General features: G+C 43.9%; 1 long non-coding RNA gene across 1 annotated transcript; it reads left to right on the forward strand.

The window, feature by feature from the left end:
• The first annotated feature begins 282 nt into the window (after positions 1–282).
• Positions 283–22,112, forward strand: LOC116542144. Its single transcript, XR_004265088.1, has 3 exons — positions 283–292; positions 12,575–12,578; positions 21,971–22,112. It is a non-coding gene; the product is annotated as an uncharacterized LOC116542144 (long non-coding RNA).
• The last annotated feature ends 343 nt before the right edge of the window (positions 22,113–22,455 follow it).

Raw genomic sequence — 22,455 nt, forward strand, 5'->3', positions numbered from 1 at the left:
AAGCAGTTTCTACTATAAAGCAAAGATCACAAGGGTGGGAACTTTATTTTATTCAGCAATCTATTTCCATCACCCAGCAGAATGCCTGGCATCTAGTAGACATTAAATAAATATTTGTTGAATAAATAATATGGATATGTATATGCTAGCAAAAGGTATGGCAGAGGATAGTTACTTTCAATCATCTCTATATATTATTTAGATATTCTAGTTAAGGAATAATATATTTACTCCAAACTTACAAATTTGTTCCATGCATAGCATTTGGAGAACACAGAATAATCATAAGAATGTAACAAAATTCATCTGTAACTTCACCATTCAAAAATTAATAAATTTTAAGTATATATTTATTTTTCTGTCATTCATAATTTTATGAAAATACTACCATACTATTTTGTAGCATGCATTTAAAACAGAGAGAACAGAGTTTGCTTGAAAAAGTTTATTTTGGAGTAACACCTTTGAAAGAAGGAGAAAGAAGCAGGATGGGACAGAGGAAGAGGGTGCTCCGGAGCAGAGACTGCCTGTTAGAGAAGTTTTACACTAGGTAAGAATCTCTAGGACATTCACTATTACTTAGTCAATGAATTGAGGCTATCTGAAACAGATGTGACCTCGGTTTAAAATTTGAGGTGATCCCTAAAAAGCTAAAAGATTGAGATTTCCAGGCAAACGTTCTCCTAATGTAACTACGCAGTGAATCTTTTTTGAAGGTGGGGAATGTAGCACATCTTGGTGTGTGCCACAGTCCACCCCTTGCCAGGCATGGATCCTCCATATGTGTTCCAGGAGCAGCTCCTCCAGGCTGGTAGAATGAACTACGTCTACATCACTGTGGCAGCTCTCAGGACTGCTGCTGGTGCCCAGTGTCTCCTCTACTAGACTTTACAAATTCCCCTCACCCCCAGCTGCTTCTTCTGCTAGTCATATAACCCAAGCCTTCATCACTAAAGTGTCTGAGACCCTATCCTTTCAGGCTGGGGTGACGCACTTCTCTCTTGGAGTCACAATTGAGTGTAACGCCATTGAGCCACAAGAGGCAATGGAGTGGGTCACCTGAGTTCCATACATGTTTCTTCCTGGCCCCATTTGTTAACAGTAACCCTATGTCCTCTTGCTGATCAACATTAATTGACCCTGATAAGGTGATAATTTCAATTGCTGGTTCCTGGACATAAGAATTTCAAAGTACTCAGGGGACAACCATAGATTACGGTTCAATAGGACCCTTTGGAAGACAGTGTACCCTTTGGGAACCAGGACCACTAATCTTGAAGAGTCCACAGTTTCATGGATAAACATAAAAAAAAATCTCCAATAGGATTATTGGAAGTGATGATAAATGGGACTGCTCTTTACATCCCTTGGTTCTTAGGTCCCATGCATTTTCCCTCCTGGGGACACAGCATTATACAGAGATCTCTGATTCCATTTGTATGTCCTATATGATGACGCCTCATCCTCATAGAATATTGCCTCCAAAATGATGCTACAGATGATCCAAAACAGCACTTCAGTTGAGACTTTATCATGCCATTAGAGAGATAGATAGAGCATTAGCTCTACTAGCTGGCAGCTTCTTGGTGATACAGCATGTGATAAGACCAGTGAATCCCATAACAATGAGCAATTCCCACACTCCTGTACAATGGATACTATATTGTGTAGGATTCAATGATGCAGGTCAGACATTTCATAATCTCCCAGATAATGATGTTGGCTGGGGCCCTGTATGCAGGAAAGGCAAGTCTTTACCTGGAATATGTGTCTGTTTCTGTGAGAATAAACCATTGGCACCTCCAGGATGAATGGGGACCGATTTAGTGAACTTGCCACCAAATGGCCTGCTGTTCTTCTCAAAAAATGATCTGATACCAGGAGCTCAGTTTAATCTTTTTCTGGAAGGCTTGGTGTTCAGAGGCAACAGTAGCTAGATGAGCTTTGGCAAATGGGAGCCCACATAGTTGAACCCATTTATTGCCTCTGACTTTGCCACTATGATCACTTGTTCAGATGTCCTTTATGCCAGCCTGGGGGATAGGCATTGATAAAGATTGGATCACGCCTGTAATCCTAGAACTTTGGGAAGCCAAAGCGGGTGGGTCATGAGGTCAAGAGGTTGAGACCATCCTGGCCAACATGGTGAACCCTGTCTCTGCTAAAACTATAAAAATTAGCCAGGCATGGTGGCATGCACCTGTAGTCCCAGCTACTCAGGAGGCTGAGGCTTGAACCTGGGAGGCAGATGTTGCAGTGAGCTGAGATCACGCCACTGCATTCCAGCCTGGCGACGGAGCAAGACTGTCTTAAAAAAAAAAAAAAAGATTAGCTGACATCAGCTGGCTGAGTCGTTTTGTCTGCTTTGTTGCTTAGTACCTCTTCTATGATGGATGCTTTCTAGAGGGCATACTGTGTACCTACTCTCATGTGTCTAACCATATTCTTCTAACTCAGACCCTTTTGTTTTTTGTTTTCAGTTGTTTTCCTTCCAGGCCCCTGACCTACCTCTGCCCACTGTACTCAGACCAGTTCTCCTTCCACACAAGTCAATGACAGGGACATCACCCAAAGCCCCACCCATTTCAAAGGTATTCCTTTGCGATTGCTTTTCGAGGCCAGCCCCTGTGAGGTCTGCAATGAAGCTTTTGTCTGTTTGTGGCTTGTACACACTAAGTTGACCCATTTAGAAAGCAAACTTGGCCAGGTGCAGTAACTCACGACTGTAATCCCAGCACTTTTGGGGGCTGAGGTGGGCGGATCACCTGCGGTTGGGAGTTTGAGACCAGCCTGACCAACATGAAGAAACCCCATCTCTACTAACAATACAAAATTAGCAGGGTGTGGTGGCGCATGCCTGTAATCCCAGCTACTCAGGAGGCTGAGGCAGGAGAATCTCCTGAACCCAGGAGGGGGAGGTTGTGGTGAGCTGAGATCACACCATTGCACTCCAGCCTGGGCAATAAGAGCGGAACTCCATCTGGAAAAAAGAAAAAAAGGGAAAGTAAATTCATGCTTTTTAAAATTTCTTCAGCTGGTCATACAAGAGTCCTTCCTGTGACCACATGTGTGAGTAAGGGAGGAGGGGTCCTAGTTCAGCCAGAGCAGGTGACATGAGGGGCTGGGCTATCTTGTGCTTTCTGACCCTTCTTGAGATTGGTCCAAGATGTACCATTTCCCTCTTATGCTGGATTGTGAAGAGACCCACATAATTTTATGACTTCATATATCAGTCCTGATTTTAGATGAATCGTCACTTGATGTCCCATGGCCAAGTGTCTGTCTCTGCAAGGGCTCAATAATACAATAGGAGTTGTTTCTCAGTAATGATCCACTGAATATAGCGTAACCTTGTTCCAGAACTCTAAAGGCTTGTGATTTTTCCCCTGGAGCTTGCTAACCACAAACTCCGTGCTTTCTTTCTTTCTACTCCTGATAGGTCTGATATCATAAGGTCCATTGGATCTCATGGGTTCCACTCAAAGTTGATATCCTTCCATGTCAGCTAGTATCAGGGCTGGAGCAATGTTTCCAGGTGTAAAATGTGTTACCTACAGAACTTGAAGCAGCCTAGCAGAAACTGTGCTTTCTTCTTTATAATAGGGCAGGCAAGATGTGGAAATTTGTTTTTTATTTTGGAGAGGACATCACAGCATGCCCCTGACCACTGGGGCACAGTGGATGTACTGAAGTGGCAGATTCCTGTGTCATTGTAGGCTTTGTCTTCCACCCTCTGGAGCACAAAGCTTCCAGGCTGCTGACCATCTCTCACTCACCCTGCTTGAGCAGCATAATGTCTTTGATGTAAGGGCTTGATGTGGTATTCTGTGGGATTTCTATATAGTCCAGATCTCTTCAGACTATGACAGAGGGTGGAAAAGTTAATATATCCCTAAGGCAAAACTGTAAGTAAATATTATTGCTGCCCCACGTGAATCTGAACTGTTTCTGATCCTCTTTCCTGATTGTGTTAGGAAAGAACACATTTGCAGAGTCAGTGACCACGTAACATGTGTTTGAAGGTGCATAAATTGGCTCTAGCAAAGGTCCCATGTCCTGCAACTGTAACTGAGGCTTAATAATACTTGGCTGAGGTTGTGGGAGTCTCTACAGCCTTTTCCCAAGATGCATCTGGTTTTTTGCCAGAGTGGCAAATTAAGTACAGTTACGCTAGGGGCATCCTCTGGCTCTCTAAGAGCATCCCTAATTTCTGCCACCCCGCCTAGGATATGGTACTGTCTGTCATTGATGTTTTTAGCTGGTGGAGGCAGTTTCTGAGGTTTGCACTTCTCCCCTCTCCGCTGTACTATACCTTACTATAGAGGTCAGGGACCCATTATGGGGGTTACTCCAACTGTCAATCCTAATTATACGTTCAGAGGAAATGACCACCGGTTGGGTCTGTTGACCCAGTAGAATAACAAAGTTGCATTTTTCCAGGACTCTACTTATTTCCTGACACCCAGTAACCTTCATTCAAAGAGGGGAGCTGTGACGCCAGTTCAGCTGTACGGGTATCAGTGTCAGTTCAGACTGTGTGTGCAACAGTCCTTTCATGTCTACCCAGACGTTTCTTGTCCTCCAGTGCACTGGAGCTACAGTAAATGATATAGGTCCCTTTGGGGAAGGACTAGAGGAGTTTGTACTGTGTGTGATTGACGTGGACCATTTCATATCAAGGGTCATTTTCTTGGGTCCCTGGCCAACTCCATTTGTTAGTGGATTCTAGATCTGAAAACCGCCTTGAATCTGAAAACTTAGCAGGGGACTATGATTTTATTATCGGAGTGACCATCCTCACACCCTGCTCATCCGTTCTTGCTCTCTTTTGATTATATATACTATATTTTAAGAAGTAGCCTATTTGTTGTTCATCTAAGTCTCTCGAGTCTCTTTTTTCATTCCTGATGTTGGTCATTTTGTCCTTCTCTCTCTCTCTCTCTCTCTCTTTTTTTTTTTTTTGATTGACATCTTCAGGAATGTGTTTTCAATTCGATTAGGCTTTTCAGTAGATCAACCTTTGGCTTTCCTCCCCCACACATACTTATCATATGCTTGTTATTTCATAAATTTCTAAATAATTTTTTCAAAAATTATAATTTCATAGACGTAACTATGTTCTATCATTAGTCTTTTCAGAAAGATATGCAGGTCATTGGCTTTTGGGATTTTTTCTCCCCTAACAGATGCATTTAAGGCTATAAATTTTCCTCTAAGTATGGAAATTATTTCCATTATCATTCAGTTCAAAGTAGTTTCTAATTTCCATTGTGATTTCTCCTCTGATTTAAGGATCATGTAGAAGCAGACTGTTCATCCAATCATGTAGGGATTTTCCTGTTATGTTACCACTACTAATATCTAGCTCATTTCCACTGTGGCCAGAGAACGTATTCTGTATGGGCTTAGTTCATTAAAATTTGTTGACACTTGCTTTATCGTTCAGCAAATTGTCCACTTTGGAAATTTTTTCTTCTGTATGCTCTTGAAAAAAGGAGTGATTTGAACTTTCTAAATACATATTTTACATTATTAATAAAAATAAGTATCTATTATTTCCAAATTATAATACTGGAATCTAGGGACAAAGAGTTAAAAGCCATAATGCCTGTTCCTAAAGAGTTTACAATCTAGTTCACATCACAATTTGAGAAATAGGTTTATCAAAGTAATGAAACACCCATAATCAAACAAAAACACTGACATTTCATTTATTCTCTCCCACCCCCCCACCAAATATCTATTACTAATTTTAATCATCTCACTAAGGCACACATACCTTCCTGCACTCTGTCAGATAGCTTCACTTTGTCTACATCCACTCTCTTTAACTCTGCTCCCATGTCTGGGAGTCTGGAATGGACACATCAACAGTTTCTTTTCCCTTTGTCTCCCATTTGGGATTTAGCTACTGGGGAGTCTCAGCAGGAGATCAGAAGGAGGGAGGGCCATGTTGGCCGGGCTGATCTCGAACTCCTGACCTCAGGTGATCCACCCGCCTTGACCTCCCAAAGTTCTAGGATTACAGGCGTGAGCCACTGCATGGCAGCCCAGCGGGGTTTTCTCCTGAGGCCTCTCTCCATGGCTTGTAGGTGGCTGTCTCCTCCATGTATGCCCACATGGTCTTCCCTTTGTGTCCTCATCTCCTCTTCTTGTAAGGACACCAGCATATTGGATGAGGATTCACCCATTTGACCTCATTTTACCATAACCACCTCTTTAATGACTTTGTCTCTATGTACATTCACGGTCTGTGATACTGGGGTTGGGGCTTCAACATATGAATTGAGATGGGGGGCAAAATTCAGCTCTTAACAAAGCCTATTAGTAATTATTTAATAAGTGTTAGTCCCTGTTTTCCTTCTATCATATTTATTACTTTCTCATGCCCATCCTTGCAATAATAACTGGCATTTTGGTAAGAATATGATAAGTACTAAGTACATTTTTATAAACAAATTATATTTAGAATAACTGTGAAATTTTCTTTACAGAAGGAAAAACACAGCTAGTCTTGCACAGCATGCAGGTAAAACAAATGATTTAAATATAAAGCTATCCTTCTTTATTTAAGTTTTCCCACATTCCTTTAAGAAATAAGAAAATTCAGTTTGGGAGTCCAAGGAGGGGGTATCAGTTGAGGCCAGGAGTTCGATACCAGCTGGGCAACATAGTGAGACCCTCTGACACTTGCCTGTAGGCGTAGGCCCTTGGGAGGCTGCGGCAGGAGGAGTGCTTGAGGCTAGGAGTTTGAGGTTAACGTGAGCTATGGTCATGATACTGAACTACAGCCTGGGCAACAGAGAGAAACCTTGTCTCCCACCACCACCAAACACAAGAACTAAGAAAATTAAAATTCATCCAGTAGCTTCTATCTGCTGGGCACATGCTTATCTCATTTAATGACATCAACCTGCTAGGTAAGCATTGTTCTTCCCATTCTGAGATGAGAAAAGTGGATGTCAAAGGCATGCATCACTTGCCCAGGCACTGAGTGAGAACAACTTTGCAGATACCAAGATGGGGAAGACTCTGGCTCTGACCACAAATCACTTACCATAGAGTGAGAGGGACCATATTCTGCAGCTGACTCACAAGCCAATTAGAAGGTGACAAATATGGGCCAGGAGCAATGGCTCATGCCTGTAATCTCAGCACTCTGGGAGGCTGAGGTGGGAGGATCGTAAGGTCAGGAGTTCGAGACAAGCCTGGCCAATATGGTGAAAGCTCATCTCTCTAAAAATAAAAAAAAATAGCTGGGTGTGGTGGTGTGTGCCTGTAGTCCCAGCCACTTGGGAGGCTGAGGCGGAAGAATTACTTGAACCTGGGATGCGGCCAAGATCGCGCCACTGCACTCCCGCCTGGGCAACAGGGTGAGACTCTGTCTCAAAAAAAAGAAGAAGGTGATAAATGCTATAACTGAGTTTAAATCCAAGGCTTTTTGGGGTACCCTCATTTAGTTTTTTTTTTCTTTCAAATAAAAGTTTACTCTTCCCTAAAGTAGAAACCAAGGTATAATGTTCCCAATACTACCTGCTTTGTGGAAGATTCTGTAACCTTCTTGAGTGATTCCTTCTGTGCTGACTGACGTATAGAAGGAGGGAGATGGATAAGAAGAGGATGGGTGGGGTGGGGGTGGAGCTCAAGGTCAGGGAAGATAAATAACTTTCTTACCATGAGAGGCTCAGTACAGTACATGGAGGTCCCATTATCCATCTGGGCATGGTATCTGCCCAAACGGGAATAAAATGAAAGCCACGTGAAGACCCAGGAGTGCAAAATGCTTTGCAGATGAGTGAAGCATTTAAATACTGGATAGATCAGCAAGTCATCCCATATTTAATGTCTGACAAACAAGAACTGCTGAGGATAGAGAATCATGTCCCGGTTTTGGATTACAGGCAGTATACAATTGTGACAAGATCTTGGGCTTTGGAAAAGCCAGACAGACTTTCTGTTGCTGTGAGATTCTTGATGTGACTTTAAGCAGGCCATGTGTCCTGTCTGGGGCTCAGCGTTCTCTTCTGTGAAACAAGAAGGCGAACACCGAATTGAAGGGTGATGTGGTTAACAGAGATGAGTGATACAGCCCTGTTGGCAGCTGGGGAGTGAATCTCATCTTCCCACCCTAATGTGCTGATTATTCACCAGACTGCCAAGAGCACTCCTAAAGCCCTCACAAATCTCGGTTCCTGCTGCCATTGCCCTTCTTCCTCTACTCATCATCTTTTGTCTGGATGGAAAGGGTCACCTTCTAAATGTCCTCCCATCTCTAAAATTCAAATTTAGTAATGCCCTTCATCTGTGTAGATTCTGTCTTTGACACCCAATTATCCCCAGAGTGAAATTCACACGTCTTTGTGGAGCATGCGGGCTCCTCCCCAGCTGCTCTTTGCTTTCTTCTCCCCACCTCTTTCCCGGTCTCACCCCTGCCCCATCTGCCTCCCCCGCTGGAGAAGCACCACATCCTCTCTGTTCCTTCTCTAAGATGCCTTTTCTCCCACTTTTAATCTACCTCACAGCCTCCTCCTTTTTTTTTCTGTTCAAAATTTTAGCTTAGATCATGTGAAATGGAACTGTCAATTTTTCGAAACTTTCTTCATCTGGATAATGGGCTAAAATGTTTACTTAATATGGTGATCATGAAACTCAGTTTACTCATATACAGTATTTAGCATGGTGTCAGATATATAGTAAGTGCTCAATAGATGTTTACTACTACTATACTACTATTAGTATTTTTATCAGAGCACAAAGAAAGTAGAGCTTAACCTCTGGATCAGGGACCAAGGACATGTTCCTGGAAGAGAGGATGCTTGCACTGAGCCTCAAGGCACAATAGACTTTCTCTAAAAGGGAGACAGAGAGGAGGGAGGGCATTCCAGTTAGCGGAGTAGGACATGCAAAGTCTCAAAGGTGGGAAAGGACATGGTGTGTTTGGGAAGTGGACAGAAGATGAGTATGCTTGGGTTAGGATGGAACAGGAAGAGGAGGGCAGTGTCTTGGGTGGGAAGCCTTCCCCATCACTCTGCCTCCTTCCACTTCCCAAACACCTTCCCTTTCCTCTCCCTCAGCCTGCAATGCCCTCCAGCCCATCTCACCCAGCACTGCCTGTCACTGCCTGTCAAGGCCCATCCCATTCTAAAGTCCAGGTCCAATATTACTTTTTCCAGGAACACTTTTTAAGTTTCATGAGGGCAAGGACCACATCCGTTTTTGCTCACTGTTGTATTCCAAGCATCTAGCATAGAGCTTGGCACGGACTAGGTACTCGTTTCTTTTTTCTTCTTTTTAATAAATGAATTACAGCAAACTCCGTTAGTTGCTATTCAATGTCTGTTTCCTTTTTCTCTTTGCCAACAGAATGTTCCTGTCTTTGAGGGTAGCAATTTTCCCAGCCTCAGGCAACAGATCATGATTAGTCTAGCACAGTGCTGTCCAATAGAAATGTAATGAGAGCCACAAATGTGAGGCACGTATGAAATTTAAAATTTTCTAGTAGCCACATTGGAAAAGTAGGTAGGAACAGGTGAAGCTGCTTTTTGGGGTTTTTTTTTTTTGAGACAGAGTTTTGCTCTGTTGCCCAGGCTGAAGGGCAGGGGCATGATCTCGGCTCATTGCAATCTCTGCCTCCTGGGTCCTGGATTCAGGCAATTCTCCTGCCTTCACCTCCTGAGTAGCTGGAATTACAGGTGCCTGCCACAATGCCTGGCTAATTTTTGTATTTTTTTTTTTTTTTTTTTTTTTTAGCAGAAATGAGGTTTTACCATGTTGGTCAGGCTGGTCTCAAACTCCTGACTTCAAGTGATCCACCCAACTCTGCCTCCCAAAGTGCTAGGATTATAGGGCTGAGCCATCGTGCCTGGCTGAAATTGATTTTGATAGTATATTTTATTTCACCCATTGTATCCAAAATATTAACATTTTATTGTATAATTGATTTAAAATAGATTCACTCATTAATTAATGAAATATTTTTCATTCTGTTTTTCTGTGTTAAGTCTTTGAGATCTGATGTGTACTTTGTGCTTACAGCACATCTCTATTCGGACCAACCACATTTCAGGAGCTGAAGAGGCATCTGTGGCTTGTGCCGCCCTTATTGGCCAGGTCAGGTCTAGCCAATTATAACAATCCATTTCCTGCTTTCCCAGACTCCTCTTCAGCAAGAGGTGGACATGTGACCCCGTTCTGACCAATGAGATGAAAAGGGGGGTCAGCTTGGCTTTCTGGAAAAGCTTTTGCTTTCCTGATTACAGAGACAAATATGGCTGTGTCATCTCTTCCCTCTTGTGTGTCTGTCTTTTTTTTTTGGTTGGGAGGGTGGTTATTTTTTAGAGATAGGGTTTCACTCTGTCACTCAGGCGGGAGTGCAGTGATGCCTTCATAGCTCAAACTCCTGGACCCTCAAACTTCCAGGCAGATGTGATACTCCTGCTTCTGCCTCCTGAGTAACTAGGACTCTTCTTGTATTGAAAGCAGATGTGCTGCCTGGAAGTGTGACCATTAATTAAGCAATCATCAAGAACAGGGGTTGGGAAACTTTTTCCATAAATGGTAAATAATAACAATTTTAGCAAATATTTTAGGCTGTATGCACTATAGAGTTTCAGTTGCATCTACTCAATTTTGCTATTGGAGTTCAAAAACCACAGACAATACATAAGCAAGAGAGGGTGGCTGTGTTCCAAAATAGCCTTTCAGTGCACTGAATTTGCTTGTGGGGCCATAGATTGCCATCCTCTGATCGAGAGAATTGCAGAGACACCAGCCCTGACATTGTGAAGGCACTTGCAGATTTTTTGTTCTATGGGAAAAAATAGATCCCTATTTGTTTAAGCCACCATGAATTGGTTTCCTTGTTACTTTCCTGTTACTACTTGTGGCTGACAGAAACCTAATGGATATTTGAAAAATAAAATCAGTGTACCCAGTTACAATTAATAGCCTTTTCTCTTTTTCTTTTTTATTTTTCTTTTTGTAGAAACAAGATCTCACCATGTTGCCCAGGTTGGTCTTGAATTCCTGGGCTCAAGTGATCCTCCTGGGATTACAGGCTTAAGCCTCCATGCCCAGCCATAATTAATCACATTTTCTCCCAAGATACTGTGCCTTTTAAAAATAGTAAGATCAATATGATGTATGATGATTGCAACAACTTTAATGCCATCAGTTGAGAACCACATTTTTATAAACTTTAGTTCTCATAGCAACTGCTAGTATTCCTGATTCTTTGAGGAGGAAATTGGAGCCAGAAAACAAAAGTGATCTTAGGTTACATAGCGGTCAATAGACAGCAAAAAGGATTGGAATCTAGATCCTAACTGATTTGAACATGAGTCGGAAGAATTTGTGAATCACCTACTATGTGCCAGGAACTCTTCTGGTGCTTAGCAAGATCCGTGAACAGAAACAAAGATGTCCACCCTTGAGTTTACCATTTTCAGTGGGTGAAGTAGTCAATAAGTAATCTGCAGTGGTTTAGGAGGTGTTTGGATAAGCTGTAAAGAAGAAAGTCAAGCAGGAGTCTTCCCATTGTGCCACCTGCCTCTCTCTACTTCTTTGAATTACATTTCTCACAGGCTGCTTTATGTAGGGATGACGTGAACGTGTGTCTGCGTTTTCCCCTAGATTGCAGCCTTTGGTGAGGAGGGCCTTGATTTCATTGATCTTAATACAGCTACAGCAAACAGCAGGCATTCCATGCTTGTTGGATAAAAATTCAATTGAGCTCACTTCAGCATCAGCTGTTAGGTTGGAAGCTGTCCAAGAAACATATGGTTATCAAAAAGGGTAAGTTCAGTTCAAAGGTTCAACAGATATTTTTGTGAATGCCCAAGTGCCAGGCACCATGCTGGGCTCAGTGCTCCCAGGAGACTGGTCAGTCTAATGGAGGTGGATGCCTGGGGAAGCACTCAGCTTGCCAGCAGCAAGATAAATGAGCCAGGGCTCGGCAGCTTGTCCCAAAGACTCTAGGGACAAATCCTTAGAGGGAGAGACCTTGCCAGGGACTTCCAGGCAGTACCAGCTGTAATTGTCCTCCCAATCTGTCACCCACTCAGGTGGTGGCATGTTTATTCTCTCTCAGTGACTCTTGTTCCTGGGCCAGGGACACATATTTTTTGTGTTTCTTTTTTAAGGATGCATACAACCAGTGCGTACAACCTCTGTTTGCAAACCTGCCACAGAGAGAAAGCGTGTGCAGAATATATTTGTTTTTGTTTGGTGCAGGTGAGTGCCTTTCAGGGTCTGACAAGAAGGTTGCTTGAGCACGCAGGGTTTGGAAGACTCAAGCTAGTTACAGGGATCCAACAGAATGGGACAATGAGAGAGGGTGAGCAAAACATTCCTGAGACCTGACACCTCATCTCAGGACCAACTCTGCCGATTACCCAAAGACCAACACAGAAAAATAGGTTCCCATGTATGCAGTTCCTGTTCAGGATGGAAGTCACTTTACAAAGCCTGTGGGGCGTGAGGAAGCCTGTTCTTGACACAGGTGACCTGCTTTATGGGAGGGAGGACTCTAAATGAGAAACCTGACTCTGCTTTTTAGCCCTTTAAAAGTTAATAGATAAGTGAATTTCAGTGATGTTAATTTGATTCCAAAATTAGATCTGGGACGGTAACTCAAAGTTAAATGGACCACAGTTAGCTAACTCTGGGTTCAGGAACTTGGACAGGTCCCTTCTGCTCTCTGAGACTCGGTTTTCTTATCTGTAAAACGAGGGGTGGGAGACTAAATTATCTCTAAGCCCATGACAGCTTTGCCATTTTAGGATACACTGTAAATAGATTCATAATGACAAGGACTCAGGGGTTCCGTTTTTTCTTCTTCTTCTTCTTTTTTTTTTTTTTTTTTGACAGATCTCACTCTGTCACTCAGGCTGGAGTGCAACGGCATGATCTCGGCTCGCTGCCACCTCCACCTCCCAGGTTCAACTCGTTCTCCTGCCTTAGTCTCAAGAGCAGCTGGGATTACAGGCACCCACTACCACGCCCAGCTAATTTTTGTATTTTTTAGTAGAGACAGGTTTTCACCAGGTTGGCCAGGCTGGTCTCGAACTCCTGACCTCAGATGATCTACCTGCCTCGGCTTCCCAAAGTGCTGGGATTACAGGTATGAGCCACTGCTCCCAGCCGAGGGTTCCTAAACCTAGCATCAGGAGCAGCTAAGGAGTGTGCTAAAAAAGATAAAGATTTTTCTGATTTGACCCTGGAGAATCTGATTCAGTACATCTCAGTTAGGGCCTAGAAATATGTATTTTTAATAGGCTCAGGTAATTCTTCACAGAGTATGCTCAGAATGACTGGTATTTGAGAGTCACTAGAGGAACTGAAAGCTCTTTGCAGCCAGCCCAGATCTGGGGCATTTTCATTATTTCAAAAAGTCTCATTGGAGAAGAACACTGACCTCTCCCCATTTCCCCTAGCCCCCATCCTCCATTCTGGGCCTTGAAACCAGCCACATTTGCAGATAGCTTTCAGCTGCGATATTCATACTCATTTGGGGGGCAGGGGAGAAGTCTTTGTATTTTGCATTTTTTTATTCTCTTTTGTTAGAATACAGTCCCAAAGAGGCAGTGGGTTTTAGAGAGGGAACAACACCATCCAACTTTGACTTCACTCACTGTATGATGCTGGACCAGGAACTCAGCCGGGCGTCCCAGTTTTCCTGGTCTGGAAAATGGGGAACGTGAGCCGTGGCCTGGCCCTCATGTTGCATGCTGCTAGCAAAAAATTTTTAAAGCTTACAAATGCTTTGAGGATTAATAAGGTGCTTGGGAAAAAGGCAGTTTCTAAAAACGTGGTGTTTGTATTCAACATTGATGAGGAACTGGTGGTGCTGTGTGCTGGAAAGAGCACAAAATCAGCAGTGAGCTGGTTTGATTCCCAGGGGACTGAAATATCTAAATACAAAATCTAGGCGAGACAAGCCTTGACAAAGGACAGGTGTCTTCTCACAATGTGACGCATAAGACAAAGGTCCTTAGCTGAGGGTTGGGAGGGAGGAATGAGGGAAAATCATCTGGCAGAGTAAAAGACAGGAGTGGGAAAACGTGGCAGGTAGGATTAGGACTCATCTGAATTTCAATCTGAATTTAAGGACAGGACTGCTAGCTAACTTGAGTGTGTTTCTCAGCCACATTCAACTTCCTGGGGCAGGCACTGGGCAGGCTGACTATTGAAGTTGACCAGGATTTAGCTTTTGCAAGACTAGTAAAACGAGGGAAGGACAGAAGAGGGAATTTACAGAATATGCAAAGAGGGGCCGAGTGCAGTGGCTCACACCTATAATCCCAGCACTTTGGAAGGCGGAGGCGGGCGGATCACCTGAGGTTGGAGTTCGAGACCAGCCTGGCCAACATGGTGAAACCCCATTTCTACTAAAAATACAAAAATTAGCCGGGCATGGTGGCTACTTGGGAGGCTGAGGCAGGAGAATTGCTTGAACCCAGGAGGCAGAGGTTGCAGTGAGCTGAGATGGTGCCACTGCACTCCAGCCTGGGCGACAGAGCAAGGCTCTATCTCAAAAAAAAAAAAAAATGGAAAAGAAGAATATGCAAAGAGGGGACTGATGATGTCAGGCACCCCGTGTAGGGGCAGAGTTGCCCCTTCAGTACTCTCCAGGGAGGAGCGGAGTGAAATGCATGTATCCTCTCTGAGGGGATGCAAGAGAAAGTGGCTGGGCCACCAATTTTCCAAGGATTTAAATCCCTCTTCCCCTCCCAGGTGGGCTAGAGATTAGAAGTACTGTATTTTCTTTCCACACCCCGGGTAGATCATTGTTTTTATTCCCTAACACTCCTCCCTTTGAGGACCAATTCTCTAACCCATGCTTCCATGAGAATCACCTGTGGATCTTAAAAATGCATATCATATTCCACCCCTGCACAGTGGCTCATGCCTGTAATCTCAACACTTTGGGAGGCCAGGACGGGTGGATCACTTGAGGTCAGGAGTTCAAGACCAGCCTGGCCAACATGGTGAAACCCTGTCTCTACTAAATATGCAGAATTAGCTGGGCATGGTGGTATGTGCCTTGTAGTCTCAGCTTCTCGGGAGGTTGAGGCAGGAGAATTGCTTGAACCTGGGAGATGGAGGTTGCAGTCAGCTGAGATCGCACCATTGCACTCCAGCCGGGCAACAAAAGTGAAATTCCATCTCAAAAAAAAAAAAAAAAAAATTCGTATTCTGACACAGCAGGTCTTGGGCAAGGACCCTGGATTCAGCATTTCTGTCAAGTTCCCCTGAGGATGCTGATGCTGTTGACGCAGGACCACACCTGGGTTAGAAAAACTGTAGATTCAGATTGCAGCTTAGCTCCAGTCACTGGTGACAGGCAGAACAATGACACCTTGGGGGGCAGAGAGTAGTGGTGGAAAAGAAGAAAGGAAAAGGACGTTAAGGTTTGGCACCCATTAGGTGACTGAATTGTGTTACCCATTGAATACAAAATACTTTATTTCAATCTGACAATAACACTTATACCCATTTTCCATTTGAGAATTTTTTGTCTCAATGAGATTAAGATATTTACTTGCATTTGTACGGCAAATAAGTGCAGAATAACAAAAATGAACCTGGGTTAGTTTTCTTACCAAAAATAAATATTTATTGAATAAAGCTTAGAAGGGCACACAGGCAAAACCTGAACTTACCTCTATTTGCACCATACAAAAACAACTGCCGCTAACACCTTGCTATTTTTTTTTCTTGAAATGGAGTCTCTGTTGCCTCGGCTGGAGTGCAGCGGCGCAGTCTCGGCTCACGGTAACTTCCGCCTCCTGGTTTCAATTGATTCTCCTGCCTCAGTCTCCTGAGTAGCTGAGTTTACGGGCATGAGCCACCACGCTCTGCTAATTTTTGTATTTTTAGTAGAGATGGGGTTTCGCCATGTTGGCCAGGCTGACGTTAGGTGATCCTCCCCCCTCGGCCTCCCAAAGTGCTTGAGTTACAGGCGTGAGCCACTGCGCCCAGCCAACACCTTGCTTTTATTTTGTTTTGTTTTGTTTTACAAAAAGTTGGATCCTTGAATGTATCATCTATAGGTATGAATCTGCATCTTGGCTGCACTCCTAACGAATACGACCTTGGGTAAGTCACTGAACTCTTTGTTTCTCCATCAGTAAAGTGGAGGTAACAAAAATACTACAATAGAGTTACTGCCAGGATAAAATGAATTATATGTAAAGTACCTGGACCACTCCCTGAAAGGTAGAAGGTGCTCAATAAATATTATCAATCATTATTTTTATTATCTTTCCTACCCAAAGGAGAAGTCCTCTTGTTCCTGGGCCAAGGGCATGTGCCCTGGCCCATGTGTACTGTAAATGATATATAGTCTAGATATCGCAGGTGGTAGCACTTCTCAGACTAGATAGAAGAGGCTCACCAGGTGTGGGAAGCAGGAGAGGGTCTCACTGTATGTGTGCTTCACACACCCTCCCCCTTGAGGTTTGACTCAGTAAATTTCGGGTAGAGGGGTAGCAATCTGAATTTTTTTTTTTTTTGAATTGGAGTCTCACTGTGTCACCCAGGCTGGAGTGCAATGTCAAAATCATGGCTCACTGCAGCCGCAGCCTCCGGGGCTCAAGCAATCCTCCTGCCTCAGCTTTCTGAATAGCCGGGACTACAGTCACGTGCCAGCATGCCCACCTAACTTTTTTGTTGTTGTTGAGACGGAGGGCTTCACGATGATGCCAAGACTGGTCTCGAACTTGTGGGTAGCTCGAGTGATCGCCCCACCCCAGCCTCCCAGAGTGCTGGGATTACAGGTGAGAGCCACTGTGCCTGGTCTAACATGCTGAGTTTGAAAGAAGCTCCACAGGTGGTTGCGTGTTCAGTGTCCTGAGGACGACGTTTGGACAAAATCTGGTTGGTCATGCCTCAGTATTAATGTCTAAGCGGGTATGTGCAGCCTTTCCATTGTTCTGGTCTTCTCCCTACAAGCCTGCACAGCTGATAAGAATTCTGGGCGCTGGTATTTAAATATCACATCATCATTGTTTTGCTACTTATCCTAGGCAGGTGCTTTGAATTCACCTGGCTCGAGGCTTTCTCATTTTAAAGCAGTCAAGCTCTGAGTCAGCTCCTGACTCCAGGTGCAGTGGGCTCCCAGCTTTTTCTCTCCCTTGACTACTCCCTCTCTCTCCTTTCTCTCCCTCTCCCTTACTATGTGGGCTGAGAGAGGCCGTGTCTGCTCCAGCTGCTTCTGACTAGCTTGCCCTGGCATCCAGCAAGGAATCCCAGTGTGCCTAGCTTGGGGAGGGCAGACTGTGCCTATTCACCATGGGATACTGGTCCCTGGCATTTCTCATAGGGCCAAGAACACAATAGAAACTGAGTAAATGCTTGCTGAATGAATGAACCAAGTAGCATTCATTATAAAACATTCATTGTAAAACAACCAACGTGTGTTGAACAAAATGAACTTGCTACACCTACCTTATGTTAAAATATGGGTCGGCTCTTGTGTCAGTTTGCTGAGAATGATGGTTTCCAGGTTCATCCACGTCCCTACAAAGGACACGAACTCATCGTTTTTTATGGCTGCATAATATTCCATGGTGTATATGTGCCACATTTTCCCTGTCCAGTCTATCATTGATGGGCATTTGGGTTGGTTCCAGGTGTTTGCTATTGTAAACTGTGCTGCAATGAGCATTCGTGTGCGTGTGTCCTTATAGTAGAACGATTTATAATCCTTTGGATATATACCCAGTAATGGGATTGCTGGGTCAAATGGATTTTCTATTTCTAGGTCCTTGAGGAATCGCCACACTGTCTTCCACAATGACACAAGAACAGAAAATCAAACACCACATGTTCTCGCTCATAGGCGGGTGTTGAACAATGAGAACACATGGACACAGGGAGGGGAGCATCACACACTGGGGTCTGTTGGGGGGAAATAGGGGAAGGACAGTGGGGGGGTGGGAAGTTGGGGAGAGATAGCAGGGGGAGAAACGCCAGATATAGGTGAAGGGGAGGAAGGCAGCAAATCACACTGCCACATGTGTACCTATGCAACAACCTTGCATGTTCATCACATGTACCCCAAAACCTAAAATGCAATTTAAAAAAAAATATGGGTTGGAAACCAGCACCTTGAAGACTTTTTTTGGAAGCCCAAACAACTTAGTATGTAGTCCCTGACTTCAGAAGGAGAAATCCTTAGCTGAGAGGGTGCTGGAGAGTAGGCAGTCACGTGCCTGGCCCACACAAGGGCTCAATCAGGTGTTGGTTCCTGCTTTCGCTCCTCTGCTATTCAAAGATTCTGTAAATTAGGATTCCAAATGGTGAAAGCTCCTGACAGATGAGGAAACCAAGGCCCAGAGAGGTTAAGTCACATGCTCAAAGGCACACAGCAAGTAAATGACCCAGTGGGGATTTGAAACAGAGGCAGATGCTACTGCCTGACTCCAGTCTATTTTCATTTAATTGGTTAACAAAGGTTGACTCCCTAGCCTTTGCCTCAAATCACACCTAAGCCTTGTTAAATTCATGGATTCCCCTGTTGTTCAGAACTTTATGGGATAGGGACAGGAATCCACATTTTTAATAAAACAAGCAGGTAAATTGTATGTATGCTAACGTTTGAGATCCACAGCACGCTAACATCCTCTCTAAGTAACTAAGGAGATCCTTAAATTTTATCTCAGAGATGATCAGTTTCTGAATTCCACCCAATTGCTATTAAAAAATTTTTTTTTTCAATACAAAAAGTTAGTTGGGTATGGGTGGTGGTGGGCACCTGTAATCCCAGCTACGTGGGAGGCTGAGGCAGGAGAATCGCTAGAACCCGGGAGGCGGAAGTGCAGTGAGCTGAGATCACGCCATTGCACTCCAACCTGGGTAATAGAGTGAAACTCTGTCTTTAAAAAAAAAAAAATTCTAAGCTGCAGCGGCAAACAACTCATTGAAACCCACCATTGGCTGCTGGTAGCACTGAATAAATGGTGTAATCCTGTCTAAACCTCCTCTGGGTCCTATCATCACCACCCCTATAGCAGGTGCTCTCATTCTCCTTCTCTCCAAAGAGCAAGGGGGTAACTTTTAAAAGCCATCCACAAACATTGAGGACCAGCTCTTGGAAGACCCCCCCAAAGAGCCCTGCCAAACTTCTTAAATTCAGACCCTGGAGTCATTGCCTAACCAGGATGCGTTCTGCAAGGGAGCTGGGGGCAGGGATTAAAACATGCCTTTTTAAGAGAGTAAACTGGAGTTCCTGATGAGTTAATCTTGGGAAGAGGAGGTATGCCAGAGATACCATAGACAAGAGCTGTGCTTAGGATCACAAAGGCAAGGACACAGCACTCCCTGGTGTGTCCTTAGCAATATGCCTTCACCTGCAGTTTAGCTAACAGTATGTCTCTAGGGCTTCTGTTGCTATCAAATCTATGCCTTATGAAATGTCAAAAGGGAAGCACTGATTCTTCAGTACAGCAAGAAATTTCTTTCCTTTTTCTTTGTTTCTTTGTTTTTTTCTTCATGTAATGCCCTACTGGAGGACTTTCGTTACCTGGATAAATATTTCTCTTTCAATTCAAACAGAAAAGAGCTTATAACTTCTCAGGGAAGACACTGTTGCCTTTTTATGAGGCTGTTCTGCAAAGCAGACGAGTCAAGGCATCCCAGTGTGTGCCCAGCACTGAGCATTTGCACTGAGAGCGGAATCACACATTCCTTTACTAGACTGAGTCACTGGATAAGAGAAAGAATGCATTACTGTTATTAAGCAGGCAGCATTTCTCTTTTTTGCATAGTGCCCAGCAGCCTGACCACACAGAGCAACTGGAGACACTTCTAAAGGCTTTGAAACAAAATGGCCTCTGAGTCTGATCCATTCTTCTCAGGTCACACCTCCTCCAGGAAGCCTGCTGGGATTTGTGCAGACCACTGATTGCATCCTCAGGGAAACTAACATGTCTGGAGCCCCTACCATGGGCCAGATGCATTATTGACATTATCTCATTTATTCCTCCACACAACTTCATGGAGTGAGGATTATTAAACTCATTTTATAAATGAGGAAACTGAAGCTCAGAGTTTAGGCTGAGGAATTCAGCAAACCTGGAGAGAAATACCACTTTCCTAACTATTTAACTGTGTGATGTTGGGTAAGTTGCTTAATTCTTCTGAGCTTTCTGTCCTCATCTATAAAATAAAGACTATATTGTACTTTTTAGATTCATGAGAATTAATGAATTCTCTGGGAATCTACTAAGGCAAAGAGGGGCAGAACAGGAATTAGCACTCAGGTCTGGGAGGTTCCAAAGCCCATGGACTTTTCCTGGGTGTGCCATTGATGTCTGCATCTGTGAAGCCTTGTAGTGTTAGGGTTTTATATTTGTGTGCTTTTCTGTGCTGTTTCTCTGAGGACATAACCATGCAGTAAACTGCCTTTGCTGTCACCATTTTCCTGGGTGCTGGTGTCCAGGAGGTGCACCCTAAACACCCAGAGATGGCTTAACTCTGCCCCACCAAGCGTAGTGATAGCTTTCTATTTCTTTCTAAGCACTGGCATCAAAGGAATGAATCCTTAAGAAAACTCTTTTGAGAGATCTATGAATTATCTTGAGTATCTTTTTTTTTTTTTTTTTTTTTTTTTTTTTTTAGATAGAGTCTCGCTCTGTTCCCAGGCTGGTGCAGTGGGGGCTCACTGCAATCTCTGACTCCCTGGTTCAAGCAATTCTCCTGCCTCAGCCTCCCGAGTAGCTGGAATTACAGGTGCACGCGACCACACCCAGCTAATTAAAACTGGGAACTTGTAAAGGATGTAATGGAAAGTAAATATGATTAGAAGTTCTAACATTTTTTGCCTGTACCCCAGTGGATCATTTTGTAAAATCCATGTTGTAGACACTTCCTTTTGGAGATCACTCACCTAAAGCACGTAGTATAGATTGTTCTGGCTGTCATCTACCTTCCCGGCCCCACCTCATCTCGAAAGAAAGGCGTTTTGGTGCATGGCATGGCATAAAGAACTGTAAGGGAACCTCTCTTTACACTTTTTGAAGCACAAGAAGCAAAACTTGTGGGGAGAAGGATCAAAGACATAAAAAAAAGACTCCTCCCTCCTCTGTCTCTCTCTTTTTTTTTTTTTTTTTTTTCTGTGACGGGCAAAAAGGGCCCAGAGTGGAGACTAGGGAGGAAGGAATTCTGCAATTAGTGAGCACATACTTTGTGTCAAGTTCTGTGCTAGATAGCTATTGGAGTTCCTGTTTGACATGTGATGGACACGGAGGACGATGAATGGACAGAGAAATAATAAAACTCAGCCTAGCTTTATGTAGTTTTTACCTAGTGGAGTTAGATGTTAACTTCAGTTTGATTCCAGTGTCTGAGTTTTAACCACTGTATGATTTTTGAAGAGATTAGAGAAGGAGTATGTGGGCTGGGCGCAGTGGCTCAGCCTATAATCCCAGCACTTTGGGAGGCCGCGGCAGGTGAATCACCTGAGGCCAGGAGTTTCAGACCAGCCTGGCCAACATGGTGAATCCCCGTCTCTACTAAAAATACAAAAATTAGCCAGGTGTGGTGTTGTGCACCTATAGTCCCCGCTACTTGGGAGGCTGAGGCAGGAGAATTGCTTGAAACTGGGGGCAGAGGCTGCAGTGAGCCGAAATCATGCCATTGCACTCCAATGACAGAGGAGTGCAATGGCATGATTGGTTGACAGAGGGAGACTGTCTAAAAAAAAAAAAAAAGTGTGTGTGTGTATGTGGGAGGAAAGTTAAGATGAAGAAGTATTAACTATATGACCACTTTAAGAATAGATAGGGAGCTAGAGGTATTAGATACTCCATTCTACTCCTCTGTAGTTTGCAGGCTGAAGTTGAGCCAGAAGATTCTCTTGCTGAAAGAGTCTTCAGAAATCACCTAGACCAGGGATTGAAAACTATGGCTTGAGGACCAAATCCATCCTTCTTTTTATTTTTGTTAATAAAATTTTCTTGGGACACAGCCAGGCTCATTCATTTATATGTAATCTATAGACGCTTTCATGCTACAACAGCAGAATTGAGTAGTTATGACAGAGATCATATGACCTCCAAACTGAAAATATTTGCTCTGTGGCTCTTTACAGGAAAAGTTTGCTGACTTCTGATCTAGTCCAGAGATTTTCAAGCTTTTTTTTTGAGACGAGTCTCATTCTGTTGCCCAGGCTGGAGTGCAGTGTCCCGATCTCGGCTCAGTGTGACCTTCACCTCCCGAGTTCTAGCCAATTCTCTGCCTCAGCCTCCTGAGTAGCTGGGATTACAGGCATGTGCCATCACACCCAGTTGATTTCTGTATTTTTAGTAGAGACGGGGTTTCACCATGTTGGCCAGGCTGGTCTCAAACTCCTGACCTCAGGTGATCCACCCACCTCGGTCTCCTAAAGTGGTGGGATTATAGGCATGAGCCACCACGCCCAGCCATCCTCAAGCCATTTTGATATGCACACAC

The sequence above is a fragment of the Sapajus apella genome, unplaced genomic scaffold (genome assembly GCF_009761245.1).
Source record: "Sapajus apella isolate SASKATOON/1434 unplaced genomic scaffold, GSC_monkey_1.0 scaffold162, whole genome shotgun sequence".
In the NCBI taxonomy this organism is placed as follows: Eukaryota; Metazoa; Chordata; class Mammalia; order Primates; family Cebidae; genus Sapajus; species Sapajus apella.